This window comes from Hemibagrus wyckioides, linkage group LG13, assembly GCF_019097595.1.
Source record: "Hemibagrus wyckioides isolate EC202008001 linkage group LG13, SWU_Hwy_1.0, whole genome shotgun sequence".
NCBI classification, from domain to species: Eukaryota; Metazoa; Chordata; class Actinopteri; order Siluriformes; family Bagridae; genus Hemibagrus; species Hemibagrus wyckioides.
Genome location: NC_080722.1, coordinates 15,970,570 through 15,976,985, shown reverse-complemented (window position 1 = coordinate 15,976,985; position 6,416 = coordinate 15,970,570).

Below are 6,416 nucleotides of genomic sequence, written 5' to 3'. Positions count from 1 at the left end.
ACATATATATGAAATATATATAAAAATTCCTACTGAGAAGTGTTTCAGGAAATATCTCCTAATATTTTTATTTTTGAACTAAATTGGACAATTAATAATTAATTTAACACATACATACTAAGATGATCATATGAAATAAGGTTCACATTTGTTCTCAGGTGAGCTCTTCAGCATTGTACAACTTGAACTGTGTGCTTTGTCTTTCTCCTAAGGTTCATGCCTTAGGAGAGTGTGTGATTATGTTGCACACACAGAATTAACAGACTTTTCCGGTGGCACATTGTTTATGTTTATTGTGGTCACACTCTGAAACAACAATAAAACACACAAGAAACAAATGAGTTTTGCCGTGTGTTGTAATGACTTGGCAGGGTGTGACTTCTTCATCTACAGGTGAGGCTCTCCTGCTGCTCACTATCGCCCCCCAGCACCACCCGCCGGTATTACAGGTTACAGTACACTGTACTTCACAAAAGATAGATACATTAATAATAATAACAAAAAATAAAGAAACAAACACACACACGCACATATATATATATATATATATATATATATATATATATATATATATATATATATATATATATACATGAAATGGCTTGTTCCACTACAACTACAAGGGATGAATCTGTACTAAGCTGTAGAGACTGGAGCCCACTCCAGTACTTCCAGCAGTACATTGATGAGAAACTTATACAGGATCTATCCATGTTCACCAATCAGCATATGGTACAGGATACAGGCTGCAGCCTGACAACAACTCAGGAAGAGATCAAAACTTTCTTTGGAATTTCAGTGTACATGGCATGCCTTAGATATCCAAGACCTAAAATGTATTGGGCTGCTAAAACCAGAGTCCCCATAATAGCGGATGTAATGACACGAGATCGCTTTTTCAAAATCAGATCTGGTGGTGGAATATAACAGCAACATGGGGGCTGTAGACATATGTGATCGAACGCTCAGCTCCCTACAGAATGTCCAGCCGTACGAGAAAATGGACTGTCCGGAGCATGCTTCACTTTACTGATTTGGCAATCACCAACTCGTGGATTCAATACAGACAAGACAGCCAGGCCTTGCAACGACCTGCAAAGAGAAACTCCCAATACCTGGAGTTCAAACTACTCTTGGCTGAGGAACTGATATCCCAGGCACAGGAATATCAACAAGATGACACCGACTCCAGTGACCAGGAATTCTCTCCAGAAATCAAATGAAGAAATCCCCACCCAGACAAGGGCATTAGGAAATACGGTGCAATCCATTTGTCTCAAATGCTAGACATTCCAAATGCTTCCAGATGCAGAATGCCTTGATCCAAAAGCAAAACCTTTGTGAGATGCATTAAGTGCAACATGTTCCTCTGTGTCTCCAAAAAGTCAGAATGCTTCATTAGATACCATCTTGGGTCAAATATCTAATGGAGAAATCATAAGCATTAAATGAATACTCTCACGAAAATGAAATAAAAAAAAACAAGAGAAATAAATGTAAAAATGAATGAAATAAAAAGAAAAGAAGTTGAAAAAAAAAAGAATAAAATGTAATAATACTAAATGAAAATGGTTGTTGTAAAAATCGTTCCCTATTCAGAACAATGAAATCCCATGTTATAAAATTGAAACAAAATTTAAAATTTTTTAAAAATCTTTTGCAATGATTTTTTATTTACCACCCCAACATTTCATTTATATAAAAAATATTGTATACAAATAAAAATGAAAGATTTTTTTTCCTCAGGTCTCAGGAGGTTATATATATATATATATATATATATATATATATATATGACATATTCAAAACTGTGATAAAAGGTAAAAAAAATATCCAGTCCAGAATCACATTTTATATTGAAAATATGTCATTTTGTGTGCTGTTGTTTTTTTAACCCCAAATCAGTGACATCACTTAGGAAATTAAAATCCTGGATTTCTAAAATAAATTATATTTAGTAGTTTTGATCAGGACTGAGGTTGATAAACAGATTTAAGTGAAGAAATTTGAGAAAAAAATATTTTGTTTTCGAACAGTCCACAAAGGTTAAATAAAACATGAATACATTGGCTAACACAGGGAAATGATTTGGTAACAAGTTTCTGATAAATCACTGAATTATAAATCAGTCGCATCAGACACCTGAGACACTAATGGTCTGTGAAAAATATATATCTGTGTACTCCATTTACACCAGACATAAATACAGGAACCATATTCTGCAGTGGCTACAGTGTGAACTTCTCTCACAATGAAGCTGATATTAGCTTTGTTTCCCTTAATATATATATATATATAAAGGAATGTAAAAGAACTGTTATTTTCCAATAATTCTCTAAGGAGGGTAAAAGTAGAAGTACTCCTAAAATCTTTAGTACAAGTAAAAACTGTTTTAAGTCGATTTGTAAGTTGTACCAAATTATATGAATCTTTAACAGCACTGTCACACTGGATAACAGACACAACAACTGCAGTCCAAAATGAAACAAGTCCAAAATTTATTAAAAAATCCAACAGACAGATATGAAGAAGATAAAGCAGTTTTACTATCCACTATCCCCTGGTGTGCAGGCACACTGGTCAGCCTCAGGGTCAGGAGTCAGGACGATGAGGGTGGAAGGAAAATAGTATAATTAATATTCAAGATTCAAGATTCAAGAAGCTTTTATTGTCATTTCAACCACATATAGCTGGCGCAGTACATAGTGAAATGAAACAACGTTTCTCCAGGACCTGGTGCTACATAAACATACAACTACTAGTACAATACAAAACAACAAACAACACCACAGAGCTAGTAGAGCTACAAAAGAACACAGGACACTTAGCGCTGAAAGGAAATAAAAGAACGTGTACTGGAATGTAAGTGAAATAAAATAGATAAAGTGAAATGATGTAGAAAAAAAGTATTGTGCAAAAATATTGTGCAAAAATACACAGCAGCAGTTGAGGTAGTGCAAATAGAATAAACATAAGTATAACTATAGCAGCGGATGACAGGTAGTGCAGTAAGTAATGAACAATATAAATTGTGTGTGTGTGTTTGTGTCCACACAGTCAAGAGAGAGTGTGTGTATCTGTGTGTGAGAGACAGAGAGTTAGTATACAGCTCAGTCCTGAGTGAGAGTGTGTGAGTGTGAGAGAGTGTAGAACAGTTCAGTCCTGAGTGAGAGTGTGTGTGAGAGTGTAGAACAGTTCAGTCCCGGGTGTTGAGGAGCCTAATGGCTTGAGGAAAGAAACTGTTACACAGTCTGGTTGTGAGGGCCCGAATGCTCCGGTACCTCTTTCCAGATGGCAGGAGGGTGAAGAGTGTGTGTGAGGGGTGTGTGGGGTCAGCCACAATGCTGATGGCTTTGCGGATGCAGCGTGCGGTGTAAATGTCTGTGACAGAGGGGAGAGAGACTCCGATGATCTTCTCAGCTGTCCTCACTATCCGCTGAAGGGTCTTGCGATCTGAGACGGTGCAGTTCCCAAACCAGGCAGTGATGCAGCTGCTCAGGACGCTCTCGATGGTCCCTCTGTAGAACACAGACAGGATGGGGGGAGGGAGATGGCCTTTACTCAGCCTCCTCAGGAAGTAGAGGCGCTGCTGGGCTTTCTTGGTGATGGAGCTGAAGGTTTATGAGGTTTTATTTAATTCAGAGTTAAATTAGACAGAATATGTTTATAACAGGTCTTAGTGACATGTGTTTTGAATAAGTGTGACACTCTCATAGGTTTGACCAGAACTGAGGAGACAAGAGGCAGATATCAGACATTTACATTTATTTTTCTGGCATTTAGCAGATGCCCTTATCCAGAGATACTTTTTATCTTATTTTATACAACTGAGTAATTGAGGGTTGAGGGCCCAGCAGTGGCAGCTTGGTGGATCTGGGATTGGAACTCACAACCTTCTGATTTTATTTAGCTTTCAGTGATTTCATCTCAGTACACACACACACACACACTCTCTCTCTCTCTCTCTCTGACAGCATTTTACACAGTAACATGGCTGTTGTTTTAGAAAAATACTGATATGTAATACAGCAATACTGTACTCTTTTTACTGTGTAATTATATGAGAAACAAATGAAAAATGTTTATGATGTGTTGTAAAAAAAGACACTTGAGACATGTGTGTATTAAACCAAAAATAATGTATTAACTATTTACAAGCAATGACAAACTGTACACTTATTACTGATATTAATATTTTATATATTTTAACATTTTATAACATAACAAAACATTTGTAAAACTTAATATTAAAATCTAAATCTTAAAAATATAATATTTACATATTTACAACAATGCATGATTCTACAACAATACAAATTATATTTATTTATTAATATAAATTAGGCTAATATACATAAGTAACAACATTAATATTATAAAAATCCTATACATTTAACACAAACTAAATGCAAATGCAAAATATACAAGAAAACAGACTCACATTTTTAACTAAATGCCATAACTACTTTAATCTTACCACAATTCTATCATTAAAATGATTTACATTTAGAGATTACGCTAGAGACGGTGGTAAGAATCCTCTGGATGCCTGCGCAATCACACCGAGATTCATGAAGTGACCGAATGATATAGCTATGAACTATGGGCTATGAGCTCGTAAGAGCTGTTCTTAAAAAAACTACAGAAGAGGCCTGAGCATGAACACTGGGCTCTTGGGTCTACTGAAAATTTTGGGAACAGGTTACATAGTTAGCTCCAAAATGTTTTATTTTTTTTCAACACAACAGACAAGAAGGTATCAAGCAGATTCTCACCACCCCACATGTTTAAAAAGGATTACATATTTATTAAAAAAGACTAATGCTTTAATCTAGGGATGAAATACTTACCACACATACTTACCACACATCATGGATGCTGCCGTCTACTCGGAGGGGCTTCTTGACTGCCATCCTCTTCGTCCCTCCTCCTCCTTATGCCCTGGCGTGGGACAGGTGGTGGGATCCAAACTGGAGGGAGGCCTCTCATAGGTGGGGATGGGCTCCCCACAGGTGGTGGGATCCATACAGGTGGTGGGATCCATACAGGAGAGCGGCTCCCCACAGGTGGTGGGATCCATACAGGAGAGAGGCCTCTCATAGGTGTGGATGCGCTCATAGCAGGTGGTGGGGTCCATACAGGAGAGACACCTCTAATATGTGTGGATGGGCTCCCCACAGGTGGTGGGATCCATACAGGTGGTGGGATCCATACAGGAGAGAGGTCTCTAATACGTGTGGATGGGCTCCCCACAGGTGGTGGGATCCATACAGGTGGTGGGATCCATACAGAAGAGAGGCTCTCCACAGGTGGTGGGATCAATACAGGAGAGAGGCCTCTCATAGGTGGGGATGGGCTCCTCACAGGTGGTGGGGTCAATAAAGGGGAGAGACCTCTCATAGGTGGGGAAGGGATCCTCACAAGTGGTTGGGTCCATAAAGGAGAGAAACCTCTCATAGGTGGGGATGGGATCCTCACAAGTGGTGGGGTCCATAAAGGAGAGAGACCTCTCATAGGTGGGGATTGGCTCCTCACAGGTGGTGGGGTGCATAAAGGGGAGAGGCCTCTCCTAGGTGGGGATGGGCTCCTCACAGGTGGTGGGGTACATAAAGGAGAGAGGCCTCTCCTAGGTGGGGATGGGCTCCTCACAGGTGGTGGGGTACATAAAGGAGAGAGGCCTCTCCTAGGTGGGGATGGGCTCCTCACAGGTGGTGGGGTACATAAAGGAGAGAGGCCTCTCCTAGGTGGGGATGGGCTCCTCACAGGTGGTGGGGTACATAAAGGAGAGAGGCCTCTCCTAGGTGGGGATGGGCTCCTCACAGGTGGTGGGGTACATAAAGGAGAGAGGCCTCTCCTAGGTGGGGATGGGCTCCTCACAGGTGGTGGGGTACATAAAGGAGAGAGGCCTCTCCTAGGTGGGGATGGGCTCCTCACAGGTGGTGGGGTACATAAAGGAGAGAGGCCTCTCCTAGGTGGGGATGGGCTCCCCACAGGTGTTGGCATCCAAACAGGAGAGAGGCATAGCACAGGCCAGTTGTCATCGTCCTTATCCTGTGGAAACACAAACGTCTCCCTCTGTGTCCCTGTGTCAAAGAAGAAAAACAGACAATGTGGCACATTGAAAAACATCTCATAAAAAGAAGCAGAAACCCCTTTTTAATAGCACTGTGTATATTTTGTAAAGCAGGAAAACCTCCCTATCAAAACAAGACATATTTACACAAGTTATATTACTGTAATCTTCCTATAACAGTGCAGAAAAACTCAGTATTTATATTCTGCATTTACAGGAGTTACTTACGCTATCACGGCTTCACTGTTACTCACACTGGTCACTTCTCGATGCTCAAAAGTATCTTCCCAAGAACAATGCAGATTAAACTACATTTCTATGACAGTGTGTTTCTTTATCAGTT